The sequence below is a fragment of the Alligator mississippiensis genome, chromosome 5 (assembly GCF_030867095.1).
Source record: "Alligator mississippiensis isolate rAllMis1 chromosome 5, rAllMis1, whole genome shotgun sequence".
Lineage (NCBI taxonomy): Eukaryota > Metazoa > Chordata > Crocodylia > Alligatoridae > Alligator > Alligator mississippiensis.
Window position 1 is genome coordinate 158,013,950 of NC_081828.1, and position 12,784 is coordinate 158,026,733.

A 12,784-nucleotide genomic window follows, 5' to 3' on the forward strand; every position below is an offset into this window, starting at 1 on the left:
CCCATTCTCATAAAAAAAACCTAGGCAACTGTGGCATTGATGCCTACACAGTCTGATGGGTGGCAAATTGGCTTGACAGTCACACCCAGAGTGGTGGTGGATGGGTCATTTTCGACCTGGAGGGATGTGGGCAGTGGAGTTCCCCAGGGCTTGGTCCTCAGGCCTGTGCTATTCAACATCTTTATCAGCAACATGGAGGTGGGCATGGAAAGCACACTGTCCAAATTTGCTGATGACACAAAGACATGGGGAGAAGTGGGCACACTGGAGGGGAGGGACAGAATCCAACTAGATCTAGACAGGTTACAGAGGTGAGCAGATGAGAATAGAATGGAATTCAACACAGACAAGCACAAGGTGCTGCAACTAGGGAGAAGGAACCTGCAACATACCTATAGGCTGGGAAACTCCCTTCTCAACAACACAGTGGCTGAAAGGGATCTTGGAGTCATTGTTGACTCCAGGATGGACATGAGCCACCAATGCGAGGAAGCAGTCAGTAAGGCTAACTGCAACTTGTCATGCATCTACACATGCATCACAAGCAGGTCCAGGGAGATGATCCTTCCCCTCTATGCAGCGCTGGTCAGGCCGCAGTTGGAGTACTGTGTCCAGTTCTGGGCACCACCCTTCAAGAGGGCTGTGGCTAACCTTGAGAGGGTTCAGAGGAGGGCCACTTGCATGGTCAGGGGGCAGCAGGCCAGGCCCTACAAAGATAGACTAAAGGGCCCGAATCTATTCAGCGTCCACAAGAGTAGACTGAGGAGGGATCTGATGGCCATCTATAAATCTCACTGGGGGGACCAGTGGAAGACAGGTGAGGCTCTGTTCCCCTGGGCACCACCTGGGATAAAAAGGAATAATGGCCACAAATTGATTGAGAGCAGGTTCAGGGTTGATATCAAGAGGCATTACTTTATGGTTAGGGCTGCCAAGCTCTGGAATGAGCTCCCAAGGGAGGTGGTGCTCTCCCCTACCTTGGGGGTCTTCAAGAGGAGGTTGGATAGATATCTGGCTGGGGTATTATGATCCCAGCACTCGTTGATGATCTGTTCAGGTCACTTCCAACCCTAGAAACTATGAAACTATGAACCAATATATTGGTGCACCTCTACTTAATGCTGTTATCAGAGGGCCAGCAAGTAATAAAGCATGCTTTATGAACATCTTTTAGTTCATCAGATGCTGCTGTGAGGACAGGTCTCGTCTGAAATTGCTGTCCTCAGATAGTGGAGGCTTAAATCTTCAGGAATGATGTCACAATAGAATGATGCTTTTGGAGAAGGCAAGTTGATTGAGTACCAGGACTAAAGTTCTGGGGAAAAAATAAAAGGAAATAAATACCCAGTCAGATGTTTGGACATTTATCAATAAACCAGGAGCATGGAGACAAGATCCTTCCTTGTTTCCTGTTTTCCCTATCCTATCTTTTGTTTTTCCTTATTACCAAGGATCCTCATTTTCTCTGTTTAAAAATCACAAATTCTCTGATTTAAAGGGGACCCTCCTCCCCAACCTCACATCCATGTTTTTCCAGGATTAAAATGAAATGCCACTCTCTATATATAGGTATCAGTTGGACACAATGAGAAATTGATATATTTACAATTTTAAAGCAATTTGGAAACCTAGCAGTGCCTCAGTCATTATAATAAAATAAATTCTAAATACCTATATATTTTGGTGTTTCATAAAACCTAAAAGCTTCATGGAAAATTAGAGCTCCCCCCTGCCCCCTTCATTCACCAAGACACAGGTCCAGCTGCAGCTGTCCCCCGTTTTTTCATGGCACCGAGCAGCTGTGATATGCCAGTGCCCTGGTCCTGCCATTGCCCCTCACTCCCAACCTGCAGCCTCCTGGCTCTGCTAGTGCCCCTCACTCCCCCACCCACAGCCTCCCATCCCCCAGTCCTGCTGGTGCCCCTCACTCCGAACCCACAGTCCCCCACCCTTCTCAGGTGCCCCTTACTCCTCACCCACAGCCCCCTGCTTGCTCACTGCCCTGCTGGTGGGAGCCTCAGCTGCCAGGGCTAAGGGATCAGGGCTCACAACCCCCTGCCCCCGCCAGCAGTGCCCAAGCCTTAGGTGTGGGGGCGTGGATACAGGCTGCCATTGCAAGACCATCTGTTCCAGCACTGTAACAGTGGAACCAATGTCCCTCTACGACACCCTTAAGGAACAGAATAGATGATCGCACACCGGCTGGCTTTCCAGGTGCCAACATGGTCATCTGTATAGTAGTATTGTTTTTGTTTCAGTTATAATTTTACCCCACATATAAACTATTTGGAATATTTATGGCTCTTTGAGGAAGAAAAGTAAAGCTATACTGGTAACAGCCACCTCACACGAGTTACTTCGTTGAGAACTTTTAGAATCAATCATCAGAGCATGAACACAAAATATGTTTGTTTGGGTTTTTGTTGTTGTTTCGACTTTTTTTCCAGGGGCTGGTGTTTTGTTTCTAAGCAGTGTAGGGAGCATGATAATTCTTTTGTTTATAATGCATAGATTCAAACCACATTTTATGTATGAGTGAAAATACTTAGTCAGGTCTACTGATTGTGTAGTATCTGCTCCATAAGCAGTTTACTAACTAAACCTGGGCATTTAATAATTTACTAAAAGCAGATTAATACTTCAAGTTTCCCATGTCTTCTGTAACCTAGAATAACCACTGGTTTACCACTTCAGCATCAGGGACTGTAACCACAATGAAATGAACAGCAAAACTGATGCAATAGTTACCAGTTTGCTATAAAACAAAATATAATGAGGATAGCAATTTAATTCCAAAAACAATTATGAACTACTTCAAGACAAAGCTATTTAGGTGTTGAGATCAATAACCAATTTCCCAAAAGACCCAGATGTTCAGTGGGGTACTTCACTCCCTTCGGTCACTTGACAATTTTAACCAAAAGTTAAAGTTCTTGTTAACTTGATATGCTATACAGCATATAAATAAAATACACATTCATTTCAATAACAGACCATATGGAGTAAGATATGAATCTCAACTATTTTTCCATGGAGAAAGAAGAACCACCAACTCAAACGCACGAACTACAAAAACAGATGATCAAGCATTGCCACCTTAGCACAAGTCAAGCAAACAAGGCGATATCTCGCCAAACCATCTGAATCCTTGTTGTTTATGGGTGGCCAAAATACATGGAGCACTAATTTAGACAAGGCTAGAATGTTGCTGTAGAAACATGCAAGAAATAGGCTTGTTTTGTTTTTTTAATTTGTTTGTTTTTCGGTAGAGGAGGGTTTGGTACCATCTTTTAGCAGACCAACTGTACAGCTGAGGAGAGATGTTACACAAGCTTGTATACTTGAGAAAGATGTTAGACAATTGCTCCAACAAGTAATTTAGATGATAGCTTGGGGATATTTTTAAAAGTCTATGGAACACCAACAGACTGTTCTTTAAGTAGCAAAATAATAGACAAAAAGCCTTTGAAGAGATTAAAAGGTTTAAAGGCAGGTATTTCAGCATTTAGTTAAGATAATTTGAATATGGAGTATTTCATGTTATGTTTTTGCCTGCAGGTCATACAATTATAGAAAATTAGGTTTAAAAGAAACCTCTGGAGGTTAATCTAGCCCAACCCCCTGCTCAAAGCAAGACCATCCCAGCCAAAGCTTTGTCTACCCAGATCCTAAAAACCTTTAAGGATGGAGATGCCATAACCTCTCAGGGTAACCTCTTCCAATGCTTTACTACCTCTCTCATAAGAAATTTCTTCCTCGTGCCTAACCTAAAACTTTCCCTGATGCAACTTGAGACTATTGCTCCTTGTCCTGCTATCTGTCACCAGTGAGAACAGTCTAGCTCCTTCCTCTTTGGAACCACCCTTCAGGTAGTTGAAAGCTGCTATTAAAATCCCCTCTCAGTCTTCTTTTCTCTAGACTAAATAAGCCAGTTCCTTCAGCCTCTCCTTATAAGTCATGTGTCCCAGCCCCCCTCACCATTTTTCACTGCCCTCTGCTGGACTCTCTCCAATTTGTCCACATCCTTTCTTTAGTGGGAAGCCAAAAACTGGACATAGTACTCCCGTTCTGGCCTCACCAGTGCTGAATAGAGGGGAATAATTACTTCCCTCAGTCTGTTGGCAATGCTCCTACTAATGCAGCCCAATTTGCTGTTAGCCTTCTTTGCAATCCTCCCTAGGAATGATCCACAGTTAACCAACTTAAACAAAACCCCAGTTCTGGAGCCATACAGGGTGGGCTAGTAAAAACAGGCCCTATTCAAATGTGAAGTTCAATATTTCCCTAGGCAAAGAAGGCCCCCCCTGCCCACCAACACTTCAGCTATGCCAGCTCAGTGTCTGGACTGACATCCTTAAATAACAAATTTGAGCAAACCACAAACCATGATTCTTCCGATTCTTTTCTGAAAATCAAAAAAAAAAAAATCCCTGAAATGTTTAGGTCCAATAATACTGTGTTCAATACAAAATGACAGGTGCCATTTAGGAATCAAAATGACACCAAACTTTTAATACTCTTCAGCAAACATACAAACTCCAAAATGAAATATTATTTTGAATAGAAAAAGCAAAATGTTCCATTTATAAAGTTATGAAATATAACCATTTCTTTTTCTTTAAGAGTTCACCACAATCAGTACAAGTTTTCATAGAGTTTTGGCCCACTCAAATCTGTATTTCAGTGGAAGAATCTTTGGCCAAAAACACAAAAAAACAAACAAACTACCCATCAGGCTTAGGGAAGAATTTGTTTGAAAAAAGAATGATGAATTTTTAAATAAATATTTAGAAAGACCAAAATGGCAGTACAACAGGCATGGCAATCCTTTAAGGCAGGCATGTTTTTCTTTCAACATAATTTATCATCTTTGACATGCACCTCTCTAGATGAGTCATAAAGCTGTTGCAGTTATAGCTATACTCCTGCCATAGAACTCTGAATCATTTAATCTATTCGTTGCAGCAAGATGGAACAAACAGTTCATGCCAGGCAGCATCGTTAAAGACTGCAAATACTACTTGCATTCCATACAAAATTACAACCCACCCAAAATGGAATAGCCAATATAGTTTTTTAATTATTTTTCTTTGTAAAAAAAGGTAAAGGAATGTTCTAACACTCCCTACAACAGACAGTGTTTCAGTAAAAAAACAGGAGTCTACTCAATGTGCTACAAGACTTCTTCAACTTACCAATGTCTCAGTCTTATCCCAAAGTCAACCAAGACACTGATAAGATCTCTACGGGGCACAGGTCATCTCACCCAAAAGCTCAAAGTAGAACTTGCAGAGCAAATAGTAAGCAGAGATAATTTACCATCACAAGCTCACCCAAAAATGGGAAGAAGCTACATAAACAGCATTCCAAATTTAAGGAAATATTTCATCATTGTGGCCATGAAGACTAAAGTAAGTATCATGAGTTAATTTTCTCAGTTCACCATAGGCACTTCCTAGTTTTAGAGCCCAAGATGTCCAAGGACAAGACTTACCCATTTGAAAGTCCAGACAAATAAAATAAATAAAAAAGGAACTGCTGGGCCACTTCCCTTCAGCCCCTCATAAAAGGTCCAAGATGAATACTGGAGGGTTCTCATCATAAGATAATGAGTGACAGCTGATTAGGAACACATTGTAGCTTGACAAGGGACAATTTTGAAAAGGACAAGGTCATACCTTAACAGTTCCTAAAGCCAATGCAAAGACAAACAAGTATGCTAGAAAGCATGTTGTTACAGAAATGTATGACGCTACCAAAGCTTAGCTCTATCCTGTACAACCAAATAAGGACACTTATTGGAAATAGCAGTTCTCCATACAAACATTGCTGCAGAGCCCCTACTCTATTCCATATGACAATATACTGGGAGCAGAAAGTTGTGGGACCCCACCTTTGCATATTGCAAACACAAATAGAGGCTCCCCCCCAACACTATTTCAACGCATACAAGAAAGCTAGCATTTGGAAAACCCACACCAACATACATTTGTGACTCGTATACATAGCCTTGCTCTGTTGTAAAGTCTGAACTGTTCCTTGCTGATTTGTTTTTACATACAGTTCAAAGTCAAACTTTTTGATGATGCTTGTTAGTGTGTTTCAAAGTCCACACATTTGTTCAGTGGCAGTCTTTTTTTTTTAAATCTGTGCTACTTGTTCAACAGTTATTTTGCTAAAAGCCAAATAATTTAATAAAAACCTCACATTCTTTAAAACAAAACCACCAATACATTTTCATTTATATAGAAAAAAATATTACAAAAGTTCCAAGCAATTCTAAGCTGTATAGAGCACTAACAGCTTAAATTTTTTAGTAAAAAACTGTCAATTAAATGTTCTGTATACAAGAATGACATGCTTAGAATGGAACAAAATAAACGGGTCAAAAGATTTTCTCTCTTTACATGCCTACATACTCTCATCAAAACAGATAATTCTGCAAACTGGACCAGTTGATAATCTATACCTTGTTGAGCCAAGAAAAGCTGAAGAATGTCCAAAGTTATGCAAACCTCTGCTGATTTGAGAGAGAGAGGCTATGAGGGCACAGGTCAGTACCTTTTAAGATGGACTAATTATCAGGAACCAATGCCATGGTAAATTCATCTATTTAAATTTAGTAAAGGTATACATTTAGAAGTGATTAGTTACACTTAAAACAGAGGATGAATTAGCTAATGCTTTCTGTGTACAAATCAATGCATCTCTGGTAGGAATTCAGTACACTAATAAGACCACAGTGATAAAATATTCTCAATGAATAATTAATCAGATTTCACTGTACAGTAAGTACACAACATAAAAATTAGATCCTTTGAGAATACTCTCCATGTAGCACTTTCATTCCATAGCCCCGAAAGCAAAAGCATAGGGCCTCCCAAATCCCTGGACCTTGATGATTGCTGTTTTGGAGAGAAAGGCTGTTCATAACCTCTTGAAATTAAAACACTTGGATATCAGGTGAAAGAATCAGGTAACATCATGTTTACACATTTTAGACTTATTTCATCGCAAGTGCTAGATGATTACATCTGAAGAAAATACATACTTAAATACAGCATCCTTTCACATACAGGCATAGGCCCCAATTCTGGAAACCAAATCAGAGAAATGGAATCCTGTTCTCATGCAGAGTCCCCTTTAGCTTAATAGCTGCAAACTAACATTGTCTAGCATTGCCAGCACATATTAATTTAGTCACCCAGATAAATGTACTTATCACAACTTACCCAGTTTAATACACTACTCAAAACAAGTACCAAAATACCCAAAGTTAGACAAGTCTATTTAAATACCCTATTTTTTGAACAATTGTGATAAGTAATCATGTTTCTAGTTTGTTTAGAAAACAAAAAGCTATCATTGTTAAATTATGCTTAATGGGTGTCTTAAGAGCCACTAATCCATATCAAGGTATGACTGCAGTTGGAGAACACTAAATGCAGAAAAAAGGTTGAGAACCCCTAATCTAGGTAGACTAGATGACATCAAGGAAGTGCACCACACAAATTATTAGAAAGCCAGAAGTATGCCTTGAAACCCAAGTAGTTTATTCAAATGCTAAGTTTACAGACAGTGACTTGACACTATTCAGCTTCCTAAGTAAGCATGTGAAGCCTAACAACTAGGTCTACATGAAAGACTGGAGTATAAAGTGGGGTCCTAGCCCAGACAGCAACAAAGGCTTGTTCTTAAGGATCCATTTGTAGGGTCAGACTCCTGGGGATTACTCCTTTTGGAACAATCAGTCCAAAACTATCAAAAGGAGTTGGGAGAAAAAAAAGATAGTTATATCAGTAGGAGGCAATGTACAATAAATGCAAAGTCTCAGTATCTGGTCTGAAGACTACCTTTTGAAAAGGTACCAGATAAATATCTGAAGAGGTTGCTATTGAAGCTAATAGTAATGTCCTTTGATTCTGTGATGAGAAATTAATGTTTAACAGCTGAAGCTACTAAACAAGAAAGGAACTTGAGAGAGTTTTAAACTGCCGTTACGTTGGCAAAATTTGTGGGCTCCAAAAACATTTATGCTACAAAGTGAAATGGTGTTGAAGTATCACCGATCTGTCCTGAGTCCATTTCTACACACAGAGGAATTAACATTAGGTTTTTAGAAGAAAGAGAGAGGTTTATTTGAAAACGACTTTTGCAAACAGTAATTAAATTACAAGCCAGAACTTTTCAGAAACCTCATTTTCCCCAGAAAATGCTATTAAAAGTGGCTATGGTAAAACTGAATACAGCATACAAAAATACAAGGCAATCATAAAAGGACTGCTTTGAATTGGCAGTTTTGGACTATTGTTGGTGCTGAATGAACAGAGTACATGAAAGTATATGAACAGCCATGTCTAGTATAATCCATCCGCCATCAACAACCATGACAGATTTAGGTATGGCAGACGATATATACCAAACTAGGGGAGCACTGATGAAAGGTTTTCTTGACCGCTACTGATGGCCGATTATTAACCAGCCATATCAGCTGATACTAATCCAATAGCCGATTTACAGGAATGCAGCTGGGTAGCATGCAGAGCAGTATCCTGCTGGTACGTAGCTGTAGCCAGCAGGGCAAATAATACTCTGGCATGCATCAACTGATGCATTTCAAGCAAAACCAAGGAAGTGATTCTTCTGATTTACTCAGCATTGGTGAGACCGCAGCTGGAGTACTGCCATCCAGTTCTGGGCGCCGCACTTCACCAAGGACATGGAAAAGCTTGAGAGTCCAGAGAAGAGCCTCCTGTATGATCAGAGACTTGCAAGGAAAGCTATACGAGGAAAAGCTGAGGGACTCAGGTCTCCTCAGCCTAAAAAGGAGAACCCTTAGGGAAAACCAGGAGTAATGGCCACAAACTCCTGGAAGACTGTTTCAGACTCAAATCTAGGAAAAACTTCTTCACAGTTAGGGTGTCCAGACTGTGGAATAAACTCCCTCCAGAGGTGGTACAATCACCTACCTTGGAAGTCTTCAAGAGGCGACTTTCCAGTCTCCTCACTGGGGTCACCTGACCCCAGTTGTCTTCCTTGCCTGGTGCAGGGGGCTGGACCCAATGATCTTGCAAGGTCTCTTCCAGCCCCTTACAATCTATGGATCTAAGTCTGTGGTGGGGAAGGGGCATAGAAGAGGCAGATCAAGGCCCCCACATTGAGAGAGGGAGTGGGGCTGGGGCAGGCACTGCTCAGCTAGGGTGGTGAGAGGTGCTAGGAGGGGTGGCTACAGGGAATTTTGGGGTGGCTATAGTCTACCCTGTAGCCACCCCTCCCAGCGCCAGCACCCACCCTGCCCCCTCCTGCTTGGAGCCCAGTTCCCCCCCACCATGAAGAGGTGGCACAGCCCCTAGCCCAGGCTGCCTGCTACAGGCTCACCCCTTGCACAAATTGGGGGGGGGGGGGGAGGGAGCACATGCCTCATGTCTCCCCCAGGGATGTGAGCAGCAGCTGTGGGGAGTTGCCCCCTCCCCCACAATCAAACTGCCCACACCTCTGTCCCACTCCTGGGGTTGCATTCACTGCCCTGGCTGGACAGTGCTTGCCCCTGCCCAACTCCCTTCCTCACCACGGGGGCCTCAATCTGCACCCCCCCCATGCCCCTTCCCACCCACCCCCAAACTTACCAGCAGGACACTAGGACACTGCTCTCCAAGCTGCACGACTGCATTCCAGGCTGCCTGCATGCTGCAGCTGCGCACATGCACACAGTATTTAATTGGTGGCATTATCAACTACACTGGCCAAAAGAAGTCAGTTGCCAACAACGTTAAATTTTCCTTTTACTGGTGCCGATCCAATAATGCAGCTGATACTGGTGCACCTGTATCCTAGACTCTTCTATTTAAATAGCTAATCAGTTGTCCCACAATCATCAACTTGTCTAATCCTTTTTTTTTTTTTTAAGCCTGGTTATACTTTCTGCCTCTTGAACCTCCTGTAGTTTAGCTTTTAAAAGTCATTGCTATACACTGTGTAAAAAAACAAAAACAACCCCCCCCCCCCCCGAAAACCACTTCATTTTGTTTCTTTTTAATCTGTATCTTGTTAATTTCAGTAGGTACCCAATAAAGGGATATATTCTGGAATTTGTAACATTGATGGTTTGTTTGTTTTTTTAATTCCCATTATTGGGCAGTGGGGACAAGGACCTGGGTACTTCAGTTCGACTGAACTTTTGTTTCCTCAGTAGTATTATTCCTTGGCTTCAGTTATGGAAAGTTTATCTTACTCAAGATAGAAGAGACAACCCTCAATTGAGTGCAACAGCAAAGCATTGGCATGAAGACAAATGACAGTTCTAGGGCAACATTTATTCTTTGTCTACTGAAGAATGAATGGGATTATAAATCCAAGTAAAACAAATAGAATTAGAAACTCACTTATCTTATTCCCAAGAACAAGAATGATCTCCTCTGACAGACTCAGATAGGATGTTGCATGGAAGGTTTTTTTACATAAGCAAAAGCAATGTGTTGGAATGTAGGTGGTGGACAGTCTTATGTTTCTGAACTCTAACCTTCAGTAGAGTTAAGTTGTCTTTACAAGTGACTTTATTTTGCCATTTTAAGGCTGGCCTTTTCCATGCATATAGCACTGCAAAAAAATTGTTAGCTAGGATGAACAAACCCACAAATTCAGAAGTTTGTGGCTAACAAAGTACTGCCCAATCAGTTCTAACACTAACAATTATGACTTGGCTCAAATGCATGTTAAGTGTTTTAGAAGAAAAGCTGATCTGGAATAACTGCCATCTAAGTTGAAGTTTCAACTTTAGAAAGCCATGTGAAATGTTCTTTAGGCATCATTGTTGAGTTAGAGCATTTTTATGGGATTTGTTTTCTTGCCAGAAGGTAGAGGAGATGGGAGTCCACAAGGGATGGTCATACCTTAAGGGGGCAATCCTCCAGGCCCAAAGGATAACAGTCCCTGAGAGAAGCAAGGGGGGGGGGGTAAGAGTGCTCAGAAACCCTGTTAGCTCAGCAAGGGCATTCAGCAATGCCTGAGGACTAAAAGGGGGGCATACAGTCAGTGGAAGGGAGGAGCTATCACCAAGGAGGAGTACTCCTCCTCGGCCCAAGAGCGTAGGAGGGCTATTAGGAAGGCCAAGGTAGAGATGGAACTCAGGCTAGCATCCAGGATTAAGGACATCAAAAAGCCCTTTTTCAAGTACATTGGGAGCAAGAAGAGGGCACCAGGCAATGTAGGCCCCTGCAAGACGCAAACAGTAATCTTGTGGCTACGCCAGACAAGAAAGCTGATATTTTCAACAGTTTCTTTGCCTCTGTTTTCTTGAACAGGGACCAGGACTTCCCACCTACCAGAGGTAGGGACAATCTCAGGGATAGCTCTGTCAGGCCTTCAGTCAGTGCAGATGTAGTTCAGGATCTTCTGGAAGGGCTAGACATTTTTAAACCTGCAGGTCCAGATGGCCTCCACCCAAAGGTGTTGAAGGAGCTGGCAGGGGTCATTGCGGAATGCTTGGCCTGGCTGTATGAGCATTCGTGGTCATCTTTCCAGGTGCCGGGGGATTGGAAACTGGCTGTGGTCCCAATTTTCAAGAAAGGGAGGAAGGAGGACCCAAGTAACTATATGCCTGTACGCCTCACCTCGGTACTCGGGAAGATCTTGGAGAGAATCATCAAGCAGCACATCTGTGGGGGGCCTGCAGGGGAGATCATGCTCAGGCGCAATCAGCATGGGTTTACCAAATGCAGGTCCTGCCTGACCAACCTGATTGCCTTTTATGACCAAGTAACTAAATCCATGGATGATGGTGTCACCGTGGACATAGTCTTTCTAGACTTTAAGAAGGCCTTTGACACTGTCTTTCACCCCATCCTCATCAATAAATTAAGCGACTGTGACATTGATGCCTACACAATTGGATGGGTAAAAAATTGGCTAATGGGGCGCACCCAAGGAGTAGTGGTGAACACGCTGTACTCATCCTGGTGAGATGTGAGCAGTGGGGTACCCCAGGGCTCGGTCCTCAGGCCCGCACTGTTTAACGTCTTCATCAGCGACTTGGACGAGGGGGTGGAAAGCACGCTGTCCAAGTTTGCTGATGACACTAAGATGTGGGGCGAGGTGGACACACTTGAAGGGAGAGAGAGGCTGCAACTAGATTTAGACAGACTACAAAAGTGGGCAGACAAGAATAGGATGGGGTTCAATGTAGACAAATGCAGGGTTCTGCACCTTGAGAGAAGGAATCCAAAGTATACATACAGGCTGGGGAATTCCCTTCTTGAAAGCACAGAGGCAGAAAGGGATCTCGGAGTCATTATTGACTCCAACATGAACATGAGCCGCCAAGGCCAGACCGCAGCCACCAAGGCCAGACCGCAGCCACCAAGGCCAGCCGTACCTTGTCATGCATCCAAAGATGCATCTCAAGCCGGTCCAGAGAGGTGACACTCCCCCTCTATGCGACTTTGGTCTGGCTGCAGTTGCAGTATTGTGTCCAGTACTGGGCGGCGCACTTCAAAAGGGATGTGGCCAGCCTGGAGAGGGTTCATAGGAGGGCCACCCACTTGGTGAGAGGGCAGCAGGACAGGCCCTATGAGGACAGACTGAGGGACCTGAACCAGTTCAGCCTCAACAAGAGAAGGTGGGGGGGGGGGGGAATGACAACACCTGGTGGCTGCCTACAAACTGATCAGGGGAGATCAACAGCAAATAGGTAGAGTGCTTTTCTCCCCAGCACCACTTGGGGTGGCAAGGAACAATGGTAATAAGCTGATGGAGAACAGGTTTAGGTTAGAGATCAGAAGGCAATATT

General features: G+C 43.0%; 1 protein-coding gene across 6 annotated transcripts in view; it reads right to left on the reverse strand.

Annotated features, from left to right (window-relative positions):
* PALS2 (protein associated with LIN7 2, MAGUK p55 family member) overlaps nt 1-12,784 on the reverse strand; it is a 108,313-nt gene that overhangs the window by 74,179 nt on the left and 21,350 nt on the right. The window contains exon 1 of one of the 6 annotated variants that reach the window (XM_019497833.2): nt 9,627-9,885. The exons of 4 other annotated variants lie outside the window; for them this stretch is intronic. The gene's annotated coding sequence lies outside the window, so the exon portion shown is untranslated. Of the gene's footprint in view, nt 1-9,626; nt 9,886-12,784 lie in introns of those variants that run through there. One more of the 6 variants, XM_019497834.2, reaches the window with a different exon arrangement.